Here is a 16,562-nt window from a genome sequence, read left to right on the forward strand (position 1 = left end):
GCTTCTGTCATGGTTGCTCTCCTCTCACTCTGTCATTTATCCACAGTCTGCCTCCCTCTGCTCCGTCAGCTGACGTCCTCTCTACACCACCTGCTGTGTTTTATCCTGCAAAAACACATTTAAGAAGCGTTGCACCGAGTAACGGGAGGAACTGCTATAAAATCCATTTAAAGGAGGTGGTGCTGAGTGCTGTGACTGGGGTCCCACCACTGACATCACGGGTGGAGGACATGTTGGAAAACTGCTACAAAGTGCTGTGCAGCCAGCAGAGCTTACAGTCTGTCCTGTGTGTCATACAGGCTCTCACACTTAGTGTTTCTGTGACACATTGAAGAGAAGTTTGTGTTGTTCACAGTTGTGCTTGTACTGAGTGACAGCTGACATGACCTAACAGGAATAATGTGTCTGTGCTGAATGAGAAGTAACACACAATGAAGTCTTGATGCATCTCAATCATCCAGGAAAGTGAGTCTGTTGCTTCTGTTCATCTGGACGCAGCGTTTTGTGGGAGAAACGTGTCGTCATCATCAGGTGACGTCTTCAGTCTCAGCTGCAGGTTTCAGTCTTACAAACAGGACATTTGCATAAAGACTGAAAGCAGCTGCAGGAACGATGGGCTGGGAGCTCCGTTCCTTCATCTTAATTATGCAGATTCTCAGGACCATTGATCAACAACCACTGATCCATGTCCATGAGTCCCATTCACAGAGATGTGGGAATGGCTGCAGTCACAGCATGTAAGATGGAAAGAAATGAGAAGTATTTAGCTGAAGTGGATTTGATTTATGTTACTTCTTTTTTAACTTGTAGTTCTACATTGGAAGATTATTGTGATATTGGAATATAAAAATACATTTATATTCTATTACTTTTTTTTCTCAAAAAAAATAAATCTATTTTTCATTTTGTAGCAGCATAGAGCTTTTTTCCAATTATTTTTTAAAAGTCAGGTCAAGGCTCCAAAAGCCCAAAGGCGATATAACAGTTTGTGTTTGCTACATGGATCATTGTAGTTCAGCTTTCCTTTGTTATATTTCTTTAAGAGCTCAAAATGTGTTCATTACATAAATCAAATGTAATTTTCTCTGTAGCACTTCATGGATTTCATAAGCAACACACTGTAGTTGTTCACACAAAGCATAAAGGTAAAAACAATATACACAGTGTTATCTTCATTTTAGATGTCACAAAGTATTTGCGGCTCCCAGTGTTTTCCCGAACCCTGACCCTTTGCGTGGAAACCGGGTCCAAAAGGCTCTTTGGGTGTTAAAGGTTGCTGACCCCTGCACTAGGCCCACTAGTCCCCAGAGATCAGGAAAAGGGCCTGAGGGTGCTGTGTTTGGAGTCTGCTGGTTACAGTGTGCAGGACCTCACAGGCTGCTGCAGCGTTAGCAGAGGGCGGGACATACACAGCTATCATAATCACGTGTGTAAACTCTCGTGGTAGATAGTACGGTCTCATGCTAACCGCTAGCAGCTCAATGTCCTTACAGCATAGCGTCTCTTTGATAGAGAAATGCCCAGAGTTACACCATCTATCGTTCACAAACACAGCCAGACCCCCTCCTCCCTTCTTACCACTCTCCGCTGTTCTGTCATAAGAGGCTCAGCAGCTAAAGCAGCACACCTGGGTCTCCCAGCCTATTAAAAGCAGCCCTTTGCTTCACCTGCTTCACTAAACATTATTATTTTAAGCAGAGTGGTGTGATTTATGTAGGCATTGCTGTGTGACAGGATGACTTTTCTTGCACACCCACCAAATGAGGGCGCACATGCTTCCACGCCCACTGGTGACTGCACACATCCTTTCAAGGAAGCATTTCATTCATCCCTAACAAATGGAACAAAACACTGTGCAGCGTGTTCAGGTTTGAACGTGGCCCTGGCCTCTCTCTGCATCCACCTGGCACATGCAACACACATCCACTCCCTGCTGAACTGCTTGTATTTGATGTGTTGAAGTTTTGGTAAAGTTTGAATAAATTCCACTTTATTTATAGGAACATTTCATCTGTGGACTCCTGCTTCCCCTCTGCTTGAGCCAGTTTGTGACGGGAACATGACATAAGAAAAGTAATTTATCCCTTTTTGATTCTGTGTATCTGGCGCTCATCCAGTGAGTTCACACTTGGCAGAAACAGACTGAATTTGTCTGGAGAACTTTGGCTTCAGCCAAGTTAGATAAACACACTGTGTCTCTGTCAAAACAGCAGTGTAGTTGTGGCACCCCTGTGAGGGAATGACCACATGAATATTATTTTGTGTAAAACACTCATGTAACGGGACATTTTTCATTGCTATATGTATTTATTTTCAGTTTCTTTAAGAGGATAGAAAATCCATGTAACAGGGATTCATTTTATGTTAGAAAGCAGTGAGGGCGGAACTTTGGTGCTTGCTCCGGGGTTTCGGGGAGCAGTAAGTGGAGCCCACCTTCCGCTGCTTCCTCAGACACGTTCTGGAGGAAAGCAGAGACGCATCGTGTCTTCCTTACTCTGCTCTTCACCTGCTTTTACAGGTCGGTACACGGTGCTCGCACCGAAAATGTTGTTTATTGTCACCATGGTTACCCACGTTAATGTGAATGGGAGAGTTAAGGCGGTCCGCCAAAGTTATTTATATGTAAACACGGGAGAAAACCAGAGGAGTGTCCCGCGCGACCGCACCGCGAGCCCGCTCGTTAGGTGGAGCGCTCGTGAAGCAGAGTCAGTGCGCTCCTATGCTCTGTGCAAACGTGTTGTAATGCTCCAATCAAATCAGTTCTGTGAGATGTGAATGTTAATAGTTCTGTTAAAGTGACTGAGTAGATTAGCTAGTGTAACACAAGCACTCTGAGCAACTCTGTGTAGCTAACAGAGGCATTCACTGATGTCAAGCCAGCCTCCAGTTTGTTTTACGTTCCCTGTGTATTCAAAGTATTACGGGAATGGATGTGGAAACCGGATTTCAAAATAAAAGCCAACTTCGAGTGAATAAACAGATATGTTAAGAACATAATAACATATAATTTAGGCTTTTTTTTTTTTACAAACTCTAATGTTACATCTATATGACACAGCCTTGTACCCTAATTGTGCCCTGTCACTATCAAGGCCATCTTATTTTGGATTTCAAAGTAAAAGCCCTGTGAATCTTCATTTTTGAAGTACTCTTTCAATGAATTCATAATGCTCTTAAAAGCAAAAGTCGTATTTCCAAATACTATTTGAACTTTGTATCAACACTTTTCAACCGCAGGCTTTTTCACAGTAATACCATATCAAAATTAATTCTTTCTGATTTTGCTTTTCATAGTAATGGCCCTTTGAAATTGCCGATATTTGACTTAATCTCCTAACGATTCAAAATGCTCTAAAATGAAAAATTCTTGTTTCCACAGGGTAATTCCACTTTAGATCAACAGTATACAGCCCCACAGTGATACCATATCAATATCAAGTCATTCTGATTATGCCTTCCAAAATAAAAGCCTTTTCAAATTGTCCATAATTGACCTAACTTTCAGTGATTTCAAAATGCTCTAAAATGGAAAATTCCTGTTTCCACAGGATAGCTTCACTCTATATTTACAGTATACAGCCCCACAGTGATTCCATATCAATATCAAGTCATTCTGATTTTGCTTTTCATAGTAATGGCCCTTTGAAATTGCGGATATTTGACTTAATCTTCTAACGATTCAAAATGCTCTAAAATGAAAAATTCTTGTTTCCACAGGGTAATTCCACTTTAGATCAACAGTATAAAGCCCCACAGTGATACCATATCAGTATCAAGTCATTCTGATTTTGCTTTCAAAAATAAAAGCCCTTTCAAATTGTCCATAATTGACCTAACTTTCAGTGATTTCAAAATGCTCTAAAATGGAAAATTCCTATTTCCACAGGGTAATTCCACCTTAGATCAACAGTATACAACCCCACAGTGATACCAATATAGGTAATACATCAACATGGCTGCCGTGGCTAAGTTAGGAATATTTATAATGTCATTTCAAAACTTGCATATGATCTGCAATTTGTAGTAGAGATGGACCGATCCGATATTACGTATCGGTATCGGTCCGATACTGACCTAAATTACTGGATCGGATATCGGAGAAAAATAAAAAATGTAATCCGATCCATTAAATATCACGAAAGCACCTCACAAAACTTGCAACACGCCGTAACTCGCCTCAGAACGTTAGCACGTCGGAGCAGTATGCATCACGTGATAGAGCGGCTGTGGCATGCGGGACCTGTCGGTGGTCTGGATAGCATTTGGAGCTTCGCTAGCAACCCGGCATTTCATCTCCGACAAAGTTATCCCGAGAGAAGTAAAGCAAGTGTGTAAGTCCATCTCTGAATGTTTGTAAAGCATTCCCACGTTAAGCTTAACAAGCGACTGCCTCTCGCTTAATGATCAGCTGATCGGCTTTTCTGTCGCGAGTCCGTCTCTCTTGTTTGTTTTTGGCCCACTTTGCACCAGAAAGAGGAAACCAGCGGCTGAACAACAGCAGCACGTTTAAGCTTGATAAGCTGTTGTTACAATTTATTTAATATTACTTTCTACTCCAGGATCTTTTACTACGTAGCTGACGCTGGTAACTGTGCAGGGGCGGATCTAGCAAAGTTTAGCCAGGGGGGCCGATAGGGCATTAACAGGGAAAAGGGGGCACAAAGACAGACTTTTCTTTCTTATTCTCATTTAAAATGTCCAGCTTTTAATAAATACTTATCTGACACCCAAAGTTTTAATTTGATGTAAAATGAATAGAAGTCCATTACTGTATATAGTGACTATTAAGTCTAATATATATACCCTAGTAAGCTATAGTACTTTTTCCTTTGGGAAGGTACCATCTGTGCAGTCTGCAATTTTGTTGAAGAAAGATGTTGAATCTATTTAATATTTCTTGAAAAATAATTGATTTCTGTGCATTTTTTTTTCACACTGCATCAAATTAAGGTTGATTACGTCGATTAAGCATCATGGGGTGGCGCGTGAGGGGTGGTTACCTATTTTTTATTTATTTATTTTTGTTGTTGCTGGGAGTTGGAACCCTATTAGTTAGGTTGCTTAATATTTACGCTAAGTACTCTTTAAAATACCAGAATAGGAAGGATGGTGTAGGTTTAAGTTTATTAAACCTCCAACTTGTTTTATTCCATACGTTATCCATCTGTGCTTGGTGCCAAGGCTGAGATAAACGAGGAGTTATCTCATAAAGAGGAACAAACAGTACTCCAAGAACAGACAAAGCCCAGCAGAAACCTTGAGGAGGAGCTCCATTTGCCCCCACCCGGGAAGAGCCTCAGAAAGGCAAGAAGAGGGGTCCCTATTTGCCTCCAACTCTCTCAACAACACCAACGACCAGGACAAGGGACCACAACCTTCCCCTGTCCCCCAAACCCCTGACAGGCCATCACCCTCCTCCCCCTCCCTTTCTCCCTCCCCCCCACACCTGAAATTCACTGAGGAGATGATGGAGCGGGTCAATGCTGGGCTCAGATCTACCCCCCGTCCCAATCCCTTTTTGTCCCCCATAAACCCCCCACCAGAGCGGCCAAAGGTTCGCCATCGAGCCCCACCCTCAACAGAGCAATCGAAGTCACATTGCCCAGCCTCGCCCCCCTTAGTTCCTCTTTACCACCTTCACGCTCTGTCTCCACAGTCTGATGTGTGATGTGTGAAGGGTCCGGGCTATGAGGATTATGGCAGTGGTGACTTTTCCCAGGAGAAGCTGGGACCCTGTTTACTAGAAGGTTTTAAAATCTCTGTACTTTCAGGTGACAGAAGGAGACATGTGGCCTGGTCAAAACACAGAGAGCTGCACTCTAAAAGATCTTTAAACATAGTAAACATACCTTGTGTGCCACAGACTGCTCCCAAACACGAGGGGACAAGTAATACCTCTAAAACACTTAAGTTGGCTTTATTAAACGTTAGATCTTTAGCTGGGAAAACATTTTTAATTAATGATTTAATCACTGAGCACAGCCTTGATTTTATGTTTTTAACTGAAACTTGGTTGGACCAAAGTAACAGTGGAGCTGTTCTCATCTGCATTTGTTCTCCCACAAATAAGTTTGGTGATGAGTAAAAGAATTACAGATGATGTGGCAGTTTATACTGGGAGCTGGTAGTGATGTTACTGGCTTGAACTGGGTGGAGGACGCACTAATATGGAGGTATGTGGTTTGCTGGGACTCTAGCAGCGTGCTAGTGAGCACAGGTGATATGTCTTCAGACTCTAGGCAACATATTGTTTTTGATATACTTCATTTACTGTATAGAATCAAACACAGAGGGATAGAAGTGGATTTCTTATGGCTCCCTGTGAATATCGGTGTTGATGCAATGAACAGGACGATAAGTTTAAAAAGGTGCAGCAAGAAGAAGTCGTGCAGGTTTGACTATAAAATACAGTGAAAGTGAGGTGAAGAGTATAATGAAGGTAAAGATGAAGGACGAGTGGCAGGCACACTGGGACAGAGACGGGAAAGGCAGATATTATTATACAGAAAACAGTCGTGTAGAAGAAGCTGCAGCAGAGACCAGGATGGAATCTGGAGAGTCAGAGTTGGTCACACAGGCTTGAATAGCACACTTAAAAAGGTAAACATGACACAGGAAGTGTGACTTCTGTGGACCAGAGGAGACGTTTGACGGGTTGTTAGCGTCGTCAGGATGCTGGATGGAAACGCTGTGCCTGATAGGATGATTACAGGCTGGACTTTGTCTTCCTGTTACAGATGGATCCAGGCCCTGGATGACTGCTGGACACACATGACCCACACTAGGCTGCCTTCATCCATCCTTTCCTCCTTCACTGAGACTCAGAGTCAGCATGTATGTATTTATCAGTGATTTGAATCCTTTCATTACAGAGTGAAGTTAAAGTAGACGTGTGAACACACTAATAAACACAAAGGGACACAACTACTACTCCATGATGGAAAGCTGAAGTATTACACAGCTTTATGAACCTCCTGTTATCCTGGTAGACGAGTACAGCAATAAATCTTTTACTTGAACATCTTCTGGCTCCAATAAGCTTTAAAATGTGACCATGAAGTTAGAGACACACTGACTGAAACCCACAGCTGTGACTGTGGATCACATCCACACACAGTGTAGCTGCTGTCTCTGTGTGAGCCTTTGCACTGCTGCTCGCAGCACCGTTATATCACTCAGCGCTCGCTGCTGTTATTGAATCCACTTTTTACTGTCCGTGCAATCAAGCTCCTCTGCAGAGCTAGAAAATATCTTCGAACCAGTTTATGTGTTAGGGGATCCTTTGCAGCTGTGACTGTTGCCTCTGTTTTTGTCCTTTGGTTCCTGGGAGCCTTTTACATTTCCATCAGCAACAAATATCTGAACAGGCTTTATTGTAGGAAATACAGGATTAAATAGTTGTCATTATTTATTAGATGTTGTTAAAGATGATCCGATGTTTGTTTAGTTTAATGCTGTGGCTTCAGTCAGCATCACTGTGCTGTATAGTTTTATTTTTCTGATCCTTCTGTTAAAGTTGCTGAATAAAAGCTGGTTGGTCTGCACCTCACCGCTGCCTCGAGCCTCCTTCTTTAAAGCAGCAGAGGCTCTTCATTCAGGTATCACAGCTCGAGTTGTTCTGCAGGAGACCCAGAGTACTGTCCTTGGTCCATAATGACATTAACTTTGATTCATGTCAACACGAAGCCTGAACGTCTGTGATGAACACACTATCAGCATCACTGACATATTTCATCATTTAAAAACACTTCCTGTCACCGTGGTGGTTACAGTGACATCATGCAGTTTGTGCTTTGACCTCCAGAGGGCGACAAATCAACACAGACAGAGAGCTCCATTCAAACTTTGCTGCCATCAGGAATAATTCTTCAAATATAATCATCAGTGTTTGAGCAGTTATGATATCAGGGACAATCTAGACATGTGTGACAATACTGAACATGTCACATGACACACCTCAAACATCATGTGATCCACTCTCAGTCTGCACTTTCAGTCATGACTTCATGAATTTATGATCAGTTTACTCCTGAAATATTCAAATGCTGCAGGGTGAAGAACAACAAAGTGCTGACACATGTTTGTGTTTCAAACAAGAAAACCAGCAGAAATAAATCATCTTTGGACAACATGACAGAGATTAGTGAGTTTCCAAGTTGCACTTGAATGCAGCACAGACAGATTCTGATGTTCGTGGTTGTAAACGTGTCCTCAAACGCCGCTCTGACTCTTTCCTTCCTGCTCAAAGTTCCTCTTTTCTGAACTTGGTGTTTGTGCCTGACGCTGATCGTCTCCGTGTGGAGCTCCGTGTGAAGGTAACGTTAGCAGTGTGTAATGTTTCCTGGCTAACATCAGCTGTGTGCAGCTCAGTTCCAGCACAAATCTGCCGCTCCATAGTTCACGGTAACGGACTCATGAGGTCGACCGTTAAACGCTCTCCCGCCATTTTGTCTGTGTGCGCGGATGTGTACGTTTTTGTTACCACTGTCATCTCATCAATAGCCTATTTGTAAAAGATCTCTGTTCATAGTTTAGTTGGATTTTAAAACTCTGTAGTTGGACAGTTTTATTTTGGACTGATGCTAAAATTCTTGCTGATTGTTTCTGTCGAGGTTTTGTACTTGACATCCGCCATTTTGGATGTGATAAGCTGTAGAGAGTGCGTCCAAAAAGAGAAACCAGAAAGAGAACCTGTTTTATTAATAACCTCTTGCAAATAGAAGAATATGAAAAAAAACAACAACAAATAGGATAAAACCTTTAAATCACTTGAATTTCTAAAATCACCATCATCTGTTAACACAAATTTGATCATTTCAAATTTTTGTTTTCATTTTCTCTTCCCAGTTACTTCTTTCTCATTCTCTTCATTCTCCTTGTCACCTTACGTCTCACTCCTTAACTGAAGTTATAGTTCTAACATAAGAAGTCCCACCAACGTCCTTTATTTAATCTCTGTGTTGTCACAGTTATTATCATCAGATCAGACATGAGACCCAGACAACAACATAAGTTTACAAGCTAACATCATGTCAGCTAACATTAGACGATAGCATCATAAACTTTAAATTACTTTGCCTCTGATCAACAGTTTGATTACATTCTCACATCACAGGTTTATTTGCTAAGTGTGAGTCCGCCCACATTAGATCCACTTTTCAGCAGGTGGAATAATTTGTAGTATATAGGTAATACATCAACAATGCTGCCGTGGCTAAGTTAGGAATATTTATAATGTCATTTCCAAAACTTGCATATGATCTGCAATTTGTAGCAGATCTACTGACTGTCACAGAGCAGCTGGAGCAGTCTCGAATGCAGGTCAGTCCACTGCTGCCCCCTGTGGCCAAGTGCCATAGCTACTGCTGGATGAACTCGTGACACATCTGCACCTGTTTCTATGAACACATTGAGTCTGAGTGGCTGCACTTACACTGGTGCATTCAAACATATTGAAAGATGGCAGCAATGTGGATTGTCAAGACTCAAACCAACCGTTGAGCAAAGACAGCAGGATCACTTGTTTCTGTTTGTTATACAGCCAGATTTACTCGTGACACACATGTGCAGCTGCTTTATCACCTATTCTGAATTTGTTTCAAGCACAATACATTTGTTACACATGTTGGGATATTGTGTTTGTTTTAAATGTTATATACCTGTGTGGTATGTGACTTGTGTTGCCATGACGCCAGGTCTCTCTTGGAAATGAGATTTTTAATCTCAATGAGATTTTTTTTTACCTGGATAAATAAAGGACTAATTTGTAACTTTCAGTGTTTTCCGGTCTTCCAAAGGAAAAAAAACCTTCAACTACATGACATGCAGTTGTGTATTTGTTTTCACCTTATCATACACTTGAAGTTTTACAAATCACCACTTCTTTAGTGAATATCATTTCAGTCTCAGACAATCTCGTTTCTCTTACAGAGGTTGAATGCACCTTCTGTGGATGGCGGTACCACACAGTGTGCGTGGACTTCCCCTGCACAGAAGGCAACTACAAATGCTGTGAATGCTAAATAAACAGAAACAAATGATCCCTGTTGTCTTTGCTTGATGATTGGTTTGAGTCTTGACAATCCACATTGCTGGCGTTGCATCTTTCAATGCCAGCAATGGCAGGTATCAGTGCTCAAACCTTTTCAGAATCAGAATCAGAAACTTTATTGTCATTGTCATGAGAACAACGAAATTAAGAATGGTCCCCGATCATTGCATCATCCCTAGCAATATCAAAATATAAATAAAACAATAAAATTCAATAAATAAAATAGATAGAATACTTAAAATACTAATAAACATTCACATACATTCCCACACACATGCTTCAGACCGTGCATAGATTAACACAAGAGTGGCGTGATGTGTTTGTTTCCAACAAGTTGCCCACCTCGGGAAACAAAAATGTGTTCTTTTACTTGTCAGATGAACATATGAGACACTTTGACTCTTCAGTGCAGTGTGGAGCCTAACAAAGATCTGTTTTGTGTCCCAGCTGATCAGCAGGAGGAGGAGAGTCTGACGGAGCAGCAGAGGAACATTTTCAGCTACTTGGACTCAGCTCAGCCACTACAGAGGAAACAATGAGCTCAACACAGAAGGTGACAGACAGAGCAGGACCATATGACCAAAGATATTTATCACCATATACATTTGAACATTTGCCATAACGATGTAGCTGACGATAGAATTGACACCAGACAAAATACTTTACAGCTGCACAACTTTATTAAAAACCCATCAATGTATTTTCACTGAAACAAGCAGCTGTTGTTTATGTGCATTAAAGTTATATAAAAATGTAACAGTGCAAATGCAAATTCCTCGCTGACAGTTTAACCAAAAGGCGTTTCCAGTGGAAACTGGCCGACACATCCTGAGCATAACCATGTATAATATCCACTAAACTTCAGAAGAGGTTATACAGTCGTGGCCAAAAGGTTTGAGAATTGCATAAATATTGGAACCTGGAGAAGTTGCTGCTTAAGTTTTTATAATAGCATTTTGCCTGCACTCCAGAATGTTATGAGGAGTGATCAGATGAACTGCATCGTCCTTCTTTGCCATGAAAACGAACTTAATCCCCAAAAAGCCTTACCACTGCATTTCATTGCTGTCATCAAAGGACCTGCTGAGACCATTTCAGTGATCGTCTTCTTAACTCAGGTGAGAATGTTGGCGAGCACGAGGCTGGAGATCATCATGGCTGTATCCCGATTCAGGTTCTGCAGCTTTAAAGTCCTCAAGGGCCGCGTACTCAAAGACCGCTAAGGCCGAAGTGCGAGGCTCGTAGGCTCGTGAAATGGGACGTCTAGCCTCCGTCGCGCTGCCCAGGTTGCCTAGCAACCATGATACTAACAGCTGGAAACGTTTCATACAGCTTTGTTTGACAGAAATGAAGGAGAACATATTTAGTTCATTTGTTTCTACATGAGCTCTGTGTGATTTGATGAGTATCTGAGGCTGAGACCACAGGACTGTGAAACATGATTGTTGGGCTTCATTTCTGTGCTGAACAGTCGTTTAAGATTAGCTGTAAATAACAATTAGCTGATGTTGTTCATGAGACTAAAGTCATCTCACTGTGGTAATGTAAATATAATATGGCCAATATTATAGTTATTATATTAATCACTTCACTCACAGACAAGTATCTGTGACAGTGTGTATACAGATGTATCATATATAAGAGACAAATATTGTTCATTTAATATGTTGGTACTAAATGTGGCTGAATGCTTACATATATGTGTAAAAAGCAAATGTAGGAGCTGTGATAACTGTGTCTGATAGAATGAAGAGTAGACTGATATATGAAATATTCCTATATTGGGTGAGAAAATCAGACCATGTCATAACTGCTGTAAGTCACACAGAATAGATATCAGAGCCTTAAACAGGCTGACTTCTGCTAAATGGGTCAAACTGGGCAGAAAGTCTACAAACACATAACATCCTTATAGAATATGATGTAACACTATAGATCAACTTAGCTCAGAATATATAAAGCATATAAACAGTTACAGCAATGTGATGCAACAAACACAGCAGCTACTGATCCAAAATACTCAAAGCTTCATAGAACTGAAACCAACATTTATTTTTAGCTCCATCCTGCTGCTGATACAGACTTTAGGTTTCTGAACATTAAACTTGTTGCTGCCTTTCATAGTGTGTAACTTGAAGGCCCTGAGTACTTTCTCCCACACTGAAAACACTGGGATGATCACATTATTTGAACATTACCTAATAAGACTGATTCAGGACCAGAGATGGGCAGTAACGCGTTACTTGTAACCCAAGTAAGGGATTACTATTGCAAAAACGGTAATTAGATTACCGTTACTTTCCCGTAGGAACGCTGCGTTACTAAAACCGTGATTTCTTTGCGAGAATGTCTCACGACAGTGACGTAAGCGAGTGCGCCGTTAGTGACAACAGCTGTGTGGAGATCAACATTGGATCATATATCGAGTTCCTTTAGAATAAACAAACATAGGATTTATTATCACTGAATAATTATGTATAAATCTATACAAATTATAGAAATATGTAATAGGAAACAACAAAATAATCAAAATTATAAAATTGTGTGTGTGTGTGTGTGTGTGTGTGTGTGTGTGTGTGTGTGTGTGTGTGTGTGTACACAATCAGGAGGGATGGGCATGATTTTAGTGTTTGAACAGTCATGAATTATCTTTAACAGCAGGTTGGATGTAATGTGTTAGAACTACCAGCAGGTGGGGATAAGAGACCTTTAAGGTGTTTGGTGCCACGCTCCACCTTCAGGTTTAAAACTAGTGTTAATGGAGTTTGAAGGTTGAGTTTGTTCCACGACTGCATTTCACTCACTGCCTCTGTTTGTATCTCTGTCACTGCAGGACCAACATGGAGCCAGAAGTCAGCGCTCTCAGGAGGCCGACAAACCTCACAGAAGAAAGGGAGAGAAAAAACACACCTGTGACGAGTGTGGGAAGGGTTTTACTGAGAAGGGTAAACTAAAACGGCATCAGGTCATCCACACTGGAGAGAGACCGTTCAGCTGTGACTTGTGTGGAAAGTCTTTTTCCTTCAAGGATGCTCTAAAAAGACACCAACTCATCCACAGTGGAGTTAAAGCGTACAGCTGTGATCAGTGTGGCAGAGCTTTTACTCGTAGTAGCCACTTACAGAGTCATCTAGTTACCCACTCTGGAATTAAGCCATACAGCTGTGACGAGTGTGGGATGGGTTTTACTGTGAGGGCTTCACTAAAACAGCATCAGGTCATCCACAGTGGAGTTAAAGCGTACAGCTGTGATCAGTGTGGCAGAGCTTTTACTCACAGTAGCAACTTACAGAAGCATCTAGTTACCCACTCTGGAATTAAGCCATACAGCTGTGACGAGTGTGGGATGGAGTTTACTCTGAAAGCTTCACTAAAACGGCATCAGGTCATCCACACTGGAGAGAGACCGTTCAGCTGTGACTTGTGTGGAAAGTCTTTTTCCTTGAAGGGTTCCCTAAAACAACACCAACTCGTCCACAGTGGAGTTAAAGCGTACAGCTGTGATCAGTGTGGCAGAGCTTTTACTCACAGTAGCAACTTACAGAAGCATCTAGTTACCCACTCTGGAATTAAGGCATACAGCTGTGATCAGTGTGGCAGAGCTTTTACTCACAGTAGCCACTTACAGAGTCATCTAGTTACCCACTCTGGAATTAAGGCATACAGCTGTGATCAGTGTGGCAGAGCTTTTACTCACAGTAGCAACTTACAGAAGCATCTAGTTATCCACTCTGGAATTAAGGCATACAGCTGTGATCAGTGTGGCAGAGCTTTTACTCACAGTAGCCACTTACAGAGGCATCTAGTTACCCACTCTGGAATTAAGCCATACAGCTGTGACATCTGTGGAAAAACTTTCAGCCAGAGAGGGAGCCGAAATACACACCTACGCATTCACACCAGACATGATGTGTACTGCTGTGAACAGTGTGGCAAATACTTTACAACAGACGCAGACTTACAACGACACATGTTTACCCACACTGAGGAGAGACCTTATCAATGTGACCTGTGTGAGAAGACTTTTAAATCTCCACGTCACCTGAGACAACACCAACAGATCCACACCAGAAAGAGACTCTACAAGTGCAGCTACTGTGAGGTATGTATTTATATTGTTATCTTGTCATTTTAGCCTGACTGTTTGGAACAACTCCTCCTTGAATCACTACCTTATCGTGGTGGAGGGGTTTGTGTGTCCCAGGGATCCCAGGGGCTATGTTGTCTGGGGGCTTTTGCCCCCTGGTAGGGTCTCCCATGGCAAATTGGCCCTGGGTGAGGGACCAGACAAAGAGCGATTCAAAAGACCCTTATGAACAGTTTACCCTGCCCGGGATAGGGTTACCGGGGCCCCGCCCTGGAGCCAGGCCCGGGGAGGGTGCCCGAGGGCGAGCGTCTGGTGGCCGGGCCTTAGTCCATGGGGCCCGGCCGGGCACAGCCCGAAGAGGAGACATGGGCCCATCCTCCCGCAGGCCCACCACCCGCAGGAGGCGCCATAGGGGTCGGGTGCATTGTGTGCCGGGTGGCGGCCAGGAGCGGAGGCCCTGGCGGACTGACCCCCGGCTGCCAAGACTGGCAATAAGGACATGGAATGTCACCTCTCTGGTGGGGAAGGAGCCTGAGTTAGTGCGTGAGGTTGAGAGGTACCGGCTAGATATAGTCGGGCTCACCTCTACACATGGCTTGGGCTCTGGAACCAGTCTCCTGGAGAGGGGCTGGACTCTGTCTCAGTCTGGAGTTGCCCCTGGTGAGAGGCGGCGGGCTGGGGTGGGTATTCTAATATCCCCTCGGCTTGCTGCCGGTACGTTGGGGTTTTTCCCGGTGGACGAGAGGGTTTGTTCCCTGCGCCTTAGGGTCGGGGAACGGGTCCTGACTGTCATCTGCGCTTATGCGCCGAGTGGCAGTTCAGAGTACCCAGCCTTCTTAGAGTCCCTGGGGGGGGGGGGGGGTGCTGGAGGGTGCTCAACCTGGAGACTCTGTTGTCCTGCTGGGAGACTTCAATGCTCACGTGGGTAACGACAGCGAGACCTGGAGGGGCGTGATTGGGAGGAACGGCCTCCCTGATCTGAACCCGAGCGGTGCTTTGTTATTGGACTTCTGTGCTAATCACAGTTTGGCCATAACGAACACCCTGTTCGAACATAAGAGTGTCCATAAGTGCACGTGGCACCAGGACGCTCTAGGCCGTAGGTCGATGATCGATTTTGTAATCGTATCAGCAGACCTGTGACTATATGTTCTGGACACTCGGGTAAAGAGAGGGGCTGAGCTGTCAACTGATCACCACCTGGTGGTGAGTTGGATCAGGTGGCGGGGGAGGACGCTGGACAGACCTGGTGCACCTAAACGCGTAGTGAGGGTGTGCTGGGAACGTCTAGCAGAGGCCCCAGTCCGCGAGATCTTCAACGCACACCTCCGGCAGAGCTTCAACAGCATTCCGAGGGAGACTGGGGACATTGAGTCCGAATGGACCATGTTCAGCGTCTCCATTGCCGAAGCTGCTGCATTGAGCTGCGGCCGCAAGGTGGTTGGTGCCTGCCGCGGTGGTAATCCCCGAACCAAATGGTGGACACCAGAGGTCAAGGGAGCCACCAGGCTGAAGAAGGAGTCCTATCGGGCTTGGTTGGCCTGTGGGACTCCGGAGGCAGCCGACAGGTATCGACAGGCCAAGCGGAATGCGGCTCGGGCAGTGGCTGAAGCAAAAACTCGGGTGTGGGAGGAGTTCGGAGAGGCCATGGAAAAAGACTTTCGGACTGCCTCGAAGAGATTCTGGCAAACCGTCAGGCGTCTCAGGAGGGGAAAGCGGTGCTCTACCTGCACTGTGTATAGTGCTGGCGGAGCGCTGCTGACGTCGACTGAGAAAATTGTCGGGCGGTGGAAGGAATACTTCGAGGACCTCCTTAATCCTACTGACACGTCTTCCGAGGAGGAAGCAGAGTCTGGGGATGAGGGGAATGACCCACCAATTTCCGGGGGCGAGGTCACTGAGGCAGTTAAACAACTCCTTGGTGGCAGAGCCCCTGGTGTTGATGAGGTCCGCCCCGAGTTCCTGAAGGCTCTGGACGTTGTAGGGCTGTCCTGGTTGACACGCCTCTGCAATGTTGCGTGGAGATCAGGGGCAGTACCTGTGGACTGGCAGACCGGGGTGGTGGTCCCCATCTTTAAGAAGGGGGACCGGAGGGTGTGTTCCAACTACAGGGGGATCACACTCCTCAGCCTCCCTGGGAAAGTCTATGCCAGGGTGCTGGAAAGGAGAGTTCGTCCGCTAGTCGAACCTCGGATACAGGAGGAACAATGCGGTTTTCGTCCTGGTCGCGGAACACTGGACCAGCTCTTTATCCTCTCCAGGATACTTGAGGGTGCATGGGAGTTTGCCCAACCAGTCTACATGTGTTTTGTGGACTTGGAGAAGGCATTCGACCGTGTCCCTCGGGGTGTCCTGTGGGAGGTGTTGCGGGAGTATGGGGTGTCTGGCCCATTGCTACGGGCCATTCGATCCCTATACAACCGT

The 16,562-nt window shown here is 44.1% G+C and overlaps 2 long non-coding RNA genes across 2 annotated transcripts in view; one reads left to right on the forward strand and one right to left on the reverse strand.

The window, feature by feature from the left end:
• LOC143415910 (uncharacterized) overlaps positions 1–16,562 on the reverse strand; it is a 366,388-nt gene that overhangs the window by 27,212 nt on the left and 322,614 nt on the right. The window lies entirely within an intron of this gene.
• LOC143415904 (uncharacterized) lies at positions 2,386–14,110 on the forward strand. Its single transcript, XR_013096331.1, has 4 exons — positions 2,386–2,518; positions 6,738–6,834; positions 10,499–10,604; positions 12,885–14,110. It is a non-coding gene; the product is annotated as an uncharacterized LOC143415904 (long non-coding RNA).

This window comes from Maylandia zebra, unplaced genomic scaffold, assembly GCF_041146795.1.
Source record: "Maylandia zebra isolate NMK-2024a unplaced genomic scaffold, Mzebra_GT3a scaffold11, whole genome shotgun sequence".
Lineage (NCBI taxonomy): Eukaryota > Metazoa > Chordata > Actinopteri > Cichliformes > Cichlidae > Maylandia > Maylandia zebra.